Below are 12,982 nucleotides of genomic sequence, written 5' to 3' on the forward strand. Positions count from 1 at the left end.
ATTTGTTCTAACACCCAATTATTTGTCTTCTTCATGGTCCATGGTATCTGCAAAGCTCTCCTCCAACACCACATTTCAAATGAGTGGATTTTTCTCTTATCTTCTTTTTTCACTGTCCAACTCTCACATCCATACATAGAGATCGGGAATACCATGGTCTGAATGATCCTGACTTTAGTGTTCAGTGATACATCTTTGCATTTGAGGGCCTTTTCTAGTTCTCTCATAGCTGCCCTCCCCAGTCCTAGCCTTCTTCTGATTTCTTGACTATGGTCTCCATTTTGGTTAATGACTGTGCCAAGGTATTGATAATCCTTGACAAGTTCAATGTCCTCATTGTCAACTTTAAAGCTACATAAATCTTCTGTTGTGATTACATTAGTCTTTTTGACGTTCAGATGTAGTCCTGCTTTTGTGCTTTACTAGTTGAATTATTTGCCTGCTGGACACCCAACGCCACATAAAGCAATGAAAAAACATAGAACATTTGTTCACCATGCCATAAAATCCAATAAAAACAAACCTTTATTTATCTATATATGTTGGTTATACATACCATCATTATATATGTTGGTTATACATACCGTCATTTGATGAAGAACCAGAAATCTTAGAATACGAGGTGGAAGCTGCTCTTAAAATACTTGGAAGAAACAAATAACCAGGAATAGATGGCATACAAATAGAGTTGCTACAGGTTACTGAGACTGAATCTGTCCAAATTTTGATAAAAATTTGTCAACAAATATGGAAAACAAAACAAAGGCCCATAGACTGGAAGCGTTCAATATATATCCCAATTCCAAAGAAAGGGGATCCCAGGGAATGCAGTAATTATTATCGAACGATTGCCTTAATATCCCATGCAAGTAAAGTAATGCTCGAGATTCTACAACAAAGGCTCTTACCATATATGGAGCGAGAAATGCCAGATTTCCAAGCTGGATTTAGAAAGGGAAGAAGTACGAGAGATCATATTGCAAACTTATGTTGGATAATGGAACGGACGAAGGAATTTCAGAAGAAAATCCCCCTGTTCTTTATAGATTACAGCAAAGCCTTTGACTGTGTAGATCATGAAAAACTATGGAATGCTTTAAAAGAAATGGGAGTGCCACAGCATCTGATTATCCTAATGTGCAACCTATACTCTGGACAAGAGGCTACTGTAAGGACAGAATATGGAGTAACTGATTGGTTCCCCATCAAAAAGGGGTGAAACGTGTATTTTATCACCCTGTTTATTTAATCTATATGCAGAACATATATGGAAAGCGGGATTGAACCAAGATGAAGGAGGTGCGAAAATTGGAGGGAGAATTATCAATAATTTAAGATACGCAGACAACATCATACTACTCGCAGATACTAGTATTGATTTGAAATGAATGCTGTAGAAAGTTAAAGAGGAAAGCGCAAAAGCAGGACTACAGCTGAACATCATGAAGACTAATGTAATGACAACAGAAGATTTATGCAACATTAAAGTTGACAATGAGGATATTGAGTTTGTCAAGGATTATCAATACCCTGGCACAGCCATTAACCGAAATGGAGACAATAGTCAAGAAATCAGAAGAAGGCTAGGACTGGAGAGGGCAGCTATGAGAGAACTAGAAAAGGTCCTCAAATGCAAAGATATATCACTGAACACTAAAGTCAGGATCATTCAGACCATGGTATTTCTGATCTCTATGTATGGATGTGAAAGTTGGACCGTGAAAAAAGCGGATAAGAGAAAAATAAACTTATTTGAAATGTGGTGTTGCAGGACATCTTTGTGGGTACCATGGACCATGAAGAAGACAAATAATTGGATGTTGTTTTTATGTGCCTTCAAGTCAATTATGACTTATGGCAACCCTATGAATCAGTGATGTCCAAGAGCATCTGTCGTGAAACGCCCTGTTCAGATCTGGTAAGTTCAGGTCTGTGGCTTCCTTGATGGAATCAATCCATCTCTTGTTTGGCCATTGGATGTTAGATCAAACTAAACCAGAACTATCACTAGAAGCTAAAATGATGAAACTGAGACTATCATACTTTGGATACATAATGAGAAGACAGGATTCACTAGAAGAGACAATAATACTGGGAAAAACAGAAGGGAGTAGAAAAAGAGGAAGATGAAACAAGATGGATTGATTCCATAAAGGAAGCCACAGACCTGAACTTACAAGATCTGAACAGGGTGGTTCATGACAGATGTTATTGGAGGTCACTGATTCATAGGGTTGCCATGTCATAATCAACTTGAAGACACATAACCCCCCACCCCACCCCCACATTTTCTACTTGAAGGCAAAATTAGTTCAAAATTGTAACTTATTTTGGAGGGCCCGGGATAATATAATGTACATTTTAACTACAAACAACTCTTTAAAGGCCAATTCTCATCCATGTGTTTTGTTTTTGAGAGCTGATTCAGGTTACTGTTAGGCAGAGCAATCCCTGTCTGGGGATTAGTGGGGTCCCTCCCCAACCAACGGCACTTCTTTCAAACTTCTCCCCCCCAAATTATTGGGTGTGGAGATTAGGACTGGACTGTGCATTAAAAGACTGCAGTCCTACTTGTTATATAACAATTTGATTATATTTTTGCTTACTACTTCACTTTTGGAGATAGCCCATAAACAGCAAAAGCTGGAAGGTATTTTGTTGAACTCTTACACTATCTGAAAAATTAACTGATTTGGTTAAAAAGATTCAAGGAAGGCCAGACATGGATTGTTTTTTATTGATTGGTTTCCCTTTATTAAATATATGAACAGTCTTGCTTGAGAGAGGAGACCTATGCACACACATGGTTTGCTCTGGAGGGACTCTATTAGATGACAATTTAATTGATTTTTGTACATCTCTTCCTGACATTTGTTCTCCTGATGTTTTTTACATATGTTGTATACCTTGGAATCTATGAATATGTACTGTTTTGTATGATTTTTCTTTTTGGTTATGTATTAAAAGAAAATCAGATAAAATTAATAAAAAGATTGTAGTCCTATGTTTTGTTGTTGTTGTTATGTGCCTCCAAGTTGACTACGACTTATGGCAACCCTATGAATCAGTGACCTCCAAGAGCATCTGTCATGAACCACCCTGTTCAGATCTTGCAAGTTCAGGTCTGGGGCTTCCTTTATGGAATCAACCCATCTCTTGGTTGGCCTTCCTCTTTTTCTACTTCCTTCTGTTTTTCCAAGCATGATTATCTTTTCTAATGAATCATGTCTTCACATAATGAGAAGACATGATTCATTAGAAAAGAATTACTTGTATAATCAGCAGGAGTTATTTCTGAGTAGACATGTATAGAACTGTGCTATTAATTAGTTGAACAATGCATTTTAAGTCAAGGTATCTTGCAATGTCTGAAACTCCTTATCCCAGTATTAGCATCTCAACATTCTTCATGAATATTTCTCTTCTCTCAGGGTTTTGACTAGAATTTTATTTTTTCTAAAATAATGCTGAATATTTATTCAATATTTATTAAATTTATGCTGTGTCCTTCCTCCCAAAGGAGGCCTGGGTAGCAAACACAAAAGCGCTAAAATACAATTAAAAGTAAAATAAAAAAACATTTAAAATTAAAATCATGTAAAACAATCACATAGTCTCACAGCTAATAAATTGCCTATTCAAGGTTGCCAGGAACAGTATCTGTCAGCTGTCAAATGCCTGGGTAAACATTCCACAAATGGAACTGCCACTGAGAAGGCTCTGTCATGGGACAATGCCAACCAGGCAGCAGCAGCAGCAGCACTAATAGAGCCTCCCCTATCAATTGTAGGGCCTGAGTTGGTTGATATTGGGAAAGATGCTCTTTTTAGGTACCTGGATCTCAAGCAGTTTAGTTTGTATGCTAGTACTAACTTCTTGAATTGGATCCAGTAGCTCATTGACAGCCAATGCAATCACTTTCAGGAACAGTGACACTGTCCCATTGGGCTGCCACATTTTCCAACCTAACACTTGCATTCTGCACTAGCTGAAGATTCTGGACAGTCTTCAAGGGCAGCCCCACATAGAATGCATTACAGTAGTCCATGTGGGAGGTCACCAGAGCATAGACTACTGAGCCCAGGCTATCCTAATTCAGGAACAGCCTTCGCTGGTGAATCAGCATGAGCTGGGCGTAAGCATTCCTAGCCATGGGATCCACTTGAGACTCCAGTGACAAATTGCAATCCAGAAGTACACCCAGAAAGGCGGCTGTGGTTTGCCCAGAATGAGCTCGCAGGCCAAACTAATGCCTGGTGGGCTGAATTAGGCCCATGACCTGGAGATTCTCCACTCCTGTCCTAACAGACATGTGGTAGCCACATTTATATCCCTCCCCCCACAATAATTAGACTTTCAAAATAGCCTAAACAATTGGATAACACTGGCCTCCAAAAGATTTTAAATGAGAATTGCTTCTCTTGTATATGTGTTTATCCACAGCCTTATCTCAATGACTTCTAAAGAGAAATTGGTTAATTTTAACACTAGGTGGCAGTTAAACACAACTAACGTCAGAAATTGCTAAAAACATCACAGCACAAAAACAGTAAAATGTTCTCGTCCAGCTTGCTGTTAATTATATTCTCCAAAAGATGTCATGGATTGATATTATCTGACATAAATAATTATGGGGAAATGAAAAAAATGCTTAAGTATATAATTCATGATATATTATTTTGTCTTGTAATGTGGTACCTACTACTGCTCCTTTTATGTTGATAGTATTTTTGTTTGTCATTTTTACTACCATTTAGCACAGTGCGTTTTATTGTTATGTGCTTTCATTTATCAATGCCAATTTGTGCCATATGCCACTTTTTTTATAAAAACAGGGCTTCTGATATGTTTGTCTTGCATAGTGAATTCTGAGCTTGTCTCCCAGAAATAGAGACACAAGGCATTACATTTTCAGGGTGTATCTATTAAACCTTTTACATGTACAACTAAAAATATATGTTTCAGCTGCTTGCATTTATAACCTAGTGAATGGTATCAGAGCTTGTGATTTTGCAGGATTGTTGAACCTTACTATAGGAAAATACTGGAAGTTGCTTTGAGCTCTCTATTTATTTATTTATTAAATTTATATCCTGCCCTTCTTCCTAGAAGGAGCCCAGGGCAGCAAACAAAAATACTGAAAACACTCTAAAACATATTAAACAAAGCATCTTTAAAATCACCTTTTAAAAGAAGCTTTAAAAACATCTAAAAAAGAAATTCTAACACAGATGCAGATTGGGATAAGGTCTATACTTCAAAGGCTTGTTGCAAGAGGGAGGTCCTCAGTAGGCGCCAAAAAGATAAGGGAGATGGTGCCTGTCTAATATTTATGGGGAGGGAATTCCAAAGTGTTGGTGTGACAACACTAAAGGTCCACTTCCTGTGTTGTGTGGAATGGACTTCCTGATAAGATGGCAACTCCATGAGACCCCCACCCGCAGAGCACAGTGATTGACTGGGTATATAAGGGGTAAGATGGTCATTCAGGTATCCTGGTCACAAGCTGCATAGGTCTTTGTACACCAAAAACAGAATCTTGAACTTGACCCAGTAAGCTAATGGGCAGCCAGTGCAATTCTTTCAGGAGTGGGGTAACATGATGGCAATACCATCAGTGAGCAGTCTTGCTGCCGCATTTTGCACCAGCTGCAGCTTTGGACCAGCCTCAAGGGCAACCCCACACAGAGCACATTACAGTAATCCAGCCTGGAGGTTACCAGTGCATGGACAACAGTGGTCAGGCTATCCCAGTCTAGAAACGGCCGCAGCTGTGTTACTAGCTGAAGCTGGTAAAAGCCACTGAGGTCACTTTGTCCTCTAGGGACAAAGATGGATCCAGGACCACCCCCAGATTATGAACCTGCTCTTTTAGAGGGAGTACGACTCCATCCAAAGCAGGCAACTGACCAATTACCTGAACTCGGGAACCACCAACCCACAGCACCTCCATCTTGCTAGGATTCAGTTTATTGGCCTTCATCCAGCCCACCACTGAGTCGAGGCAGTGTTCTAGGGCATGCACAGCCTTTCCTGATTCATATGTTACAGAGAAATAGAGCTGGGTGGTATCAGTGAACTGTTGACACCTCACCCCAGATCTCCTGATGACCCCTTACAAAGGCTTTATATAGATGTTAAACAGTATGGGGGACAAGATGGTATTCTGTGGCACCCCACAGTACAACTGCCAGGGAGCTAAAAGATAATCACCCAATGCTATTCTCTGAAAATGACCCTTGAGATAGGATTGGAGCCATTGTAAAATAGTGCCTTGGATACCCATCTCACCAAGTCAGCTCAGAAGGATACCATGGTCAATGGTATCAAAAGCCACTGAGAGATCAAGTAAGAAAACCGGTTTCAGGCCCGGTTTTGGCACGGAGACGGCCTTGGTCACCCTGTATGATGACCTCTGTCGGGAGAAAGACAGGGGGAGTGTAACTCTGTTGATTCTCCTTGATCTCTCAGCGGCTTTTGATACCATCGACCATGGTATCCTTCTGGGGAGACTTGCGGATTTGGGAGTTGGAGGTACTGCCTGGCAGTGGTTCTACTCCTACTTGGCGGGTCGTCTTCAGAAGGTAGTGCTTGGGGAGCATTGCTCGACACCCTGGGCTCTCCAATATGGAGTCCCGCAGGGGTCAGTTCTGTCCCCCATGCTCTTTAACATCTACATGAAGCCGCTGGGTGCTGTCATTAGGAGTTTTGGAGTGCGTTGTCACCAGTATGCTGATGACACACAACTTTACTTCTCCTTTTCATCTTCATCAGGTGAGGCTGTCAAGGTGCTGAACCAATGCCTGGCTGCGATAATGGACTGGATGAGAGCGAATAAATTGAAGCTCAATCCAGACAAGACTGAGATGCTGTTAGTGGGTGGTTCCCCTGACCAGATGGTGGATGTTCAACCTGTCCTGGATGGGGTTCCACTCCCCCTGAAGGAGCAGGTTCGTAGTTTGGGAGTTTTATTAGAACCATCCCTGTCACTGGAGGCTCAGGTAGCCTCGGTGGCACGGAGTGCTTTCTACCAGCTTCGGCTGGTGGCCCAGCTATGCCACTATCTGGACAGGGAAAACCTTACTTCAGTTGTTCATGCTCTGGTAACCTCTAAATTAGACTACTGCAATGCACTCTACGTGGGGCTGCCCTTGAAGATGGCTCGGAAGCTGCCGCTCGTGCAAAATGCGGCGGCCAGACTGATAACTGGGACCAGGCAGTCCGAACATATAACACCGATTCTGGCCCGCTTGCACTGGTTGCCTATATGTTCCTGGGCTCGATTCAAGGTGCTGGTTTTAACCTATAAAGCCTTGTACGGCATGGGGCCACAATACCTGATGGAACGCCTCTCCTGATATGAACCTACCCGTACACTGTGCAAAACATCGAAGGCCCTTCTCCGGGTGCCTACTCAGAGAGAAGCCCGGAAGGTGACAATAAGAAAAAGGGCCTTCTCAGTGGTGGCCCCCGAACTATGGAATACCCTTCCTCATGAGGTCCGCTTGGCGCCAACATTACTATCTTTTCAGCGCCAGGTAAAAACCTTCCTCTTCTCCCAGGCATTTTAGTATTTTAGTATTTAATATGTATTATAGTATGTATTTTATTATGTTTTTAATTTTTTGATATAATTAATTTATTTTAAACTGCTTGATACATGCGGTTTTAATTGTATGTCAGATGTTTTGTCTGTTGTGAACCGCCCAGAGAGCTTCGGCTATGGGGCGGTATATAAATGTAATAAATAAATAAATAATATAATAAGAATAACAGGATCACACTCCCCCTGTCCTTCTCCTGATAAAGGTCACTCATCAGGGCAACCAAGGCCGATTCAGTTCCAGAACCAAGCCTGAATGGAGATTGGGATGTGCCAAGATAATTTGCTTCATCCAAGAGTACTTGCAATTGCTGTACCACAACCCTCTTGATCACCTTCCCTAAAAAGCAGGTAATTGCGACCAGGCTGTAGTTGTCACAAACAAATGGGTCCAGGGTGAGCTTTTTCAGGTGCTGCCTCTTTCAGGGCAGCTAGGACCACTCCCTCCCATAAAGACATTTTGACCACACCCTGGATCCACTTGGTCATACCCCTAAAGAAGGTATTTGCTTGAATCCTAGCTAGGATTTCACTGTTTCTGCTTCTCCTTTTAAGGAAGGAGTACAATATAATCAATTAATTGCAATATAGGCACACATTGGTCTGATTCACAACAAACTAGGAATGTTCTGATTTGGGTGAGCAGATATGAGACTCAGGCTCATGAGGGGAGAAAATTTAAAGCTTCCTGTTGTGAATAATCTGCAGTTTCTCATTCCTTCCAAATACAAAACTGTGGTTTGTTCTAACAACAGTTAACAAATCAGGTCTGAAACTCCAGTTTGACCCTGGTTTGAACTGACTATGGTTAGAACAAGCAACAAAGTTCCCTTATTTGTATGTAATAGGAAACTTTGTTCAATGCTATGACTTTTATTTATTATTAATTACATTTATATCCCACCTTCCTTTTCATGACAGAAACCCAAGGCAGCTTACATATGGCTCCCAGGCGGTCTCCCATCCAGGCACTGACCAGACCTGACCATGCTTAGCTTCAATAGGGTGCTGGCCTCTTGTGCCTTCAGACCATAGCCTGGGACTTTTCTCCTTTTATGTATGAAAGAACAGCTGGTATAGCACAGTGGGGAGGAGAGCCTGGCTGGGAGGCCAGAGTCTGTGAGTTCAAATCCCCACTCGTGTCTCCTGGGTGTAAAGGGTCAGCTAAAGAGAGTGGCTCAGAGGTTACATGCCCTGCCACCTGTGCAGCCGTGGGCAAGCTGCATAGTCCCAAGGAGCCCAGTTGCCCCCCAGCTGGCAGTTGCGGACAAGGAAGGGGCTGGCTTGTGCAGCTGTGGCAAGCTGAGCAGGCCCTCGCCAGCTGGGGAGGACTAGCCTCAGAGGAAGGCAATGGTAAACCCCCTCTGAATACCGCTTACCATGAAAACCCTATTCATAGGGTAGCCATAAGTCGGGATCGACTTGAAGGCAGTCCATTTCCATTTCATGTATGAAAGAGGAATGAAGGGGAGCATGTCAGCCTAAGGCTTGTACCTGCTTATTCTTGAAATGTAGGATTACATCTGAATTGAGCCAATAGTGTGAAGCAGCCTGTTGCGATCCTGCCCTTCACCAGGGATTACCCCTCCTGATACCCCACTCTTGGTTCAGGAAATCCCCACCCAGCTGGCCGCTTGCCTCAGCCTGGGTCAGATATGCTCTTTGCACCACAAGCTTCAGCTCTTCTATCTTTTGTCCCACCCAAAAGGTGACCACTGGTGTGCCCTGTTAGCACAATAGGATGTAGGTACAGGAACTGAGTAGGACCCTGATATGGTAGCACACGTGGCCAGGCAGACATGCAGGAATTTAAATGAACAAAATAACCTTATTAAAATACAAGATGTTAAATAGTATATTGATGCATAGTTCTTATCCTTCCTACCTGTCCTACCACCTCTAACCGATATGTAATCCACCCTTTTCCACCCAGCTCACTCTCACAACACATCGTCCCTCCTTCCACTCCAAATCCCAACAACAAAACTACTAACTGTCAAAACCAACTGTCTTTTATTCAAACCTCCCTTAGCACTCTCATTCACACACACCCCACCTGGCAATCTTACATCACGCATACTCCCAGGCATTCCATTAACTACTTCAAACCCGTAACACATTTAATAACAGTTCCCAACAAGTGGTTTTGTTACACAGCTCATTAAATTGGTCAAGATTTTATTCTGTAGGAGATAGGCTTATGCAGAGAATCCCGTTCCGTGCCCGGTACCTGCCGGGCAAAAGGGGCGTGTTTGCGGCTGCTGCCGAAGCCAGGCCGCCATCAAGGGTGTGTGCGTGCGCACGTGGCGCGCCAGCGCGCCGTCGTGACGCACAGTAAGGAGGCGGGGCAGCTGAAGGCCATTTAAGGCCACTCCACCAGCCTCCCACCCTCCTTTGAATTTTGGCGGCGGAGGCCTTGTGGCGGCGGCTGATGCGCGCCGCGGGGAGCCTTCCGGCCGCGGCGGGCCCTTTGGTGCGCCGGCCTAGCGGGGGCAGCGGCGGCAGCGGGACACGAGGGGCCTTGGGGCCGCGGCGAGGCTCGGGAGGCCTTCCGGCCACGGCGAGGCCTTTGATGGGCCGGCCTCGCGGCTGCGACGAGGCACATGGGGACTTCCAGCGGCGGCGAGGCACGGGAGGACTTTCAGCCGCGGTGAGGCCTCTGATGGGCCGGCCTTGCGGCTGCGACGAGACGCGTGAGGACTTTCAGCCGCAGCGGGGCACGGGTGGCTTTCCAGTTACGGTTTCAGTTTCAGTTACCCCTGAGGAAGAATCTTTATTCAGAACATGTCAGGCCTAAACAAACTGCACTGCTATGGGGGCACCTTTGATGCTCTTCTGCTCTCTCCTGTTTCTTTCCTTCAAACTATCACCTTCTGATTCCATCATTTATCATAGAAATAATGTTTGGGATTAAGGGAAACACAACAACCTACTTCTAGTTAAATAGTACCCTAGACTTTCTATCATAAACCTGGAATATGTGGAGTAGGGGGAGAGACAATGTTTAAAATTTAATTCTATGCTGATAGTAAAAGAGAGATTGAAAAGGCCAAATATGTCTTGCAACCCAGGGCATGTGTGTCTGTGTTTTAAGTATGCAGAGAGAAATGTTTACTTTAGCTGAAGGTGAATTACAGTCAGCATTTTTATGGATTAAATATAATTTGAAAAGAACAGTAGGGGAAAAGGTTATTTTAAGGATTTTCTATTTAAACTAAACAAAATATTTATGCAGGCAGGCTTCTGTGCAGAACATAGAGGCAAGTATTCATGGAGAGCTCCTGTCTGTTTCTCTAAGCATAGTAATGCAGCAGGTAAAGGGATGATGCATAGACGAAGAGCTGTCTCTCTCCTCTCCTATGTATTTAGGTCCAGTTCCACACCTTATGTGGCAATTGACATTGCCACTTGCTCACTACATGTCTCTCACAATGCTGTAATGGGTGGCAAACCTCCAGTTAGGGCCAGGAGATACTTCTATTGGGGTCCCCTGCCCATTACAGAAAGCAAAATAGGAATAGACTCCTTTTCTTGATACTGAAGTGTATTTTTAGTTTAAACTAAATGTTACTTTTCAGTTACCAATTACCTAGAGAGGTAGTGGGCTATCTGACACTGGGGGCATTCCAGGGGCAGCTGGAGAGGGGATGCTTTTATTAAGGGATGTACTGAGAAGGCCATCCCACTTCCTCACTGTTTTGCAAACCAGGAAAGTTCAGAGAAGGGGTTAGTCAATTAGGGAGAACTTGAGATGAGAGGCCCCCCCCCAAAAAAAAAAAAATTGCCTGCACTCCCACACCCTTCTGCTGCCTGTGGCCGCCACTTCTTTTGCAGAATAACCTAGAAAGATGCTCTGTCATAACGTAGCGGCCATTTGGATTGGAGCAATGCAATGTAATTACAAAGAGCAGAGGCTTTCTGATGAGGGTGGGGGGCAGCTGGAGACAGAAAGGAGGCTGCAGGAGCCAGTAGGGACCCCCAGTTAGTGCTGCAACCTCACCTCCAAAACTACTTCAACTCCAAATGCAAAGGGAACTCATCCCCCCTTTTTTTTCACTGTCAAGCTTCTCCCCCCCCAAATACGTTCTTCAAAACCCAGGTAAAAATATATGAACCTTTCCATCAGTTAAGTCCCATAAACCTCTGTCCTAAGACCCATTTAATCTGTGGTATTCTGAGTAAACACACATAGGATTCTGCTGTATGTGTGCAATCACATGCACCCTTCCGGGGGAAGAAGTAACGATACACTCGGGGATTTTCTCATAAGTAAGTATGCATAGAATTGGTCCAATTCATATTTCTCTGAGTAAATTATTTAAACATAATGGAATTAATCACGTGCAGGCTGCACATTTGCTTGCATCTTCTCTTTAGCTAGTTTACAAACTGGTCTGTAGATAAGGTGCCCACCTTTTTTACAGGCCTCTAGTCCTGTGCTTTTAAGAGTCATCTGATCTGCAGACATTAGAAGATGACATTGCTTAACTCCATGCCATCTAATAACTGCTGAATACGAACCTGCTATTAAAGGCACAACAACAAGCCAGAAGGATATGTGGGGCCAGGGCCCCCCAAAGGAGTGGGAAGCAGCCCCCAGCAGAGGCTGCTTGAGAAAAGTGTCCCTTCCCAGCTACGCTCGAGGGCTATGGACCTTGCTTGCAGACTGCCCAGTTATGGGGAGACTCATTTTATGATGTGGTTTTTCTTTATTATGCGGTTTTCCGGATCCTATGGACGCACTGGTCCAGGGGACAATTGATGAAGACACACAGTTGGGCAGGGTTATTGGCCCCTTCCCATCATCCCCTACCTCTGCTCTCTCAGTGCCCCCCCTGTATAGTGCCCAAAGTGGCAGTGGGCAAAGTCTACCTGATTCACCATCCGTCATACAAGTGGGGTCAGTCAGTGATGGCTTCATACCAGATAGTCTATGCACAGTGCACTACACTTCATTCAATATAGTGCGCACCTGTGGCAGAGATGCCTTATGGGCAAGTGTGGCAGCTAATCTGCCTGCGTTGCCAGCTGTTACACATGGTGGATTTTGAGCTGCTGAGTTTTGCCTTTTAGGTCAACTATGCAGCAGAGCATTACCTATGGGCTGCTGTATTCTTGCATGGAGCACTTCAGCCCCTTCTGGGAAGGGACAGCCAGGAGACGAGAGGCCCCAGAAGCGGTGGGGCACTATTTTCATGATGTCCAGTTCTCGGGTAGGGCAGACTTTGGGTGCATGTTAGCGCTTGATGGCACAGTTTATAGCGTAGCTATGAACTGGGGAGTTCTTTTGGCAGCTGGGAAAGTGGAGGATCCTGCCCCAGTGTTCACCTTCCAGGGTATTAAAATCGACTTTTGGACCCAGGGCTGCAGGCTGCCTGG

The sequence above is a fragment of the Rhineura floridana genome, chromosome 3 (assembly GCF_030035675.1).
Source record: "Rhineura floridana isolate rRhiFlo1 chromosome 3, rRhiFlo1.hap2, whole genome shotgun sequence".
In the NCBI taxonomy this organism is placed as follows: domain Eukaryota; kingdom Metazoa; phylum Chordata; class Lepidosauria; order Squamata; family Rhineuridae; genus Rhineura; species Rhineura floridana.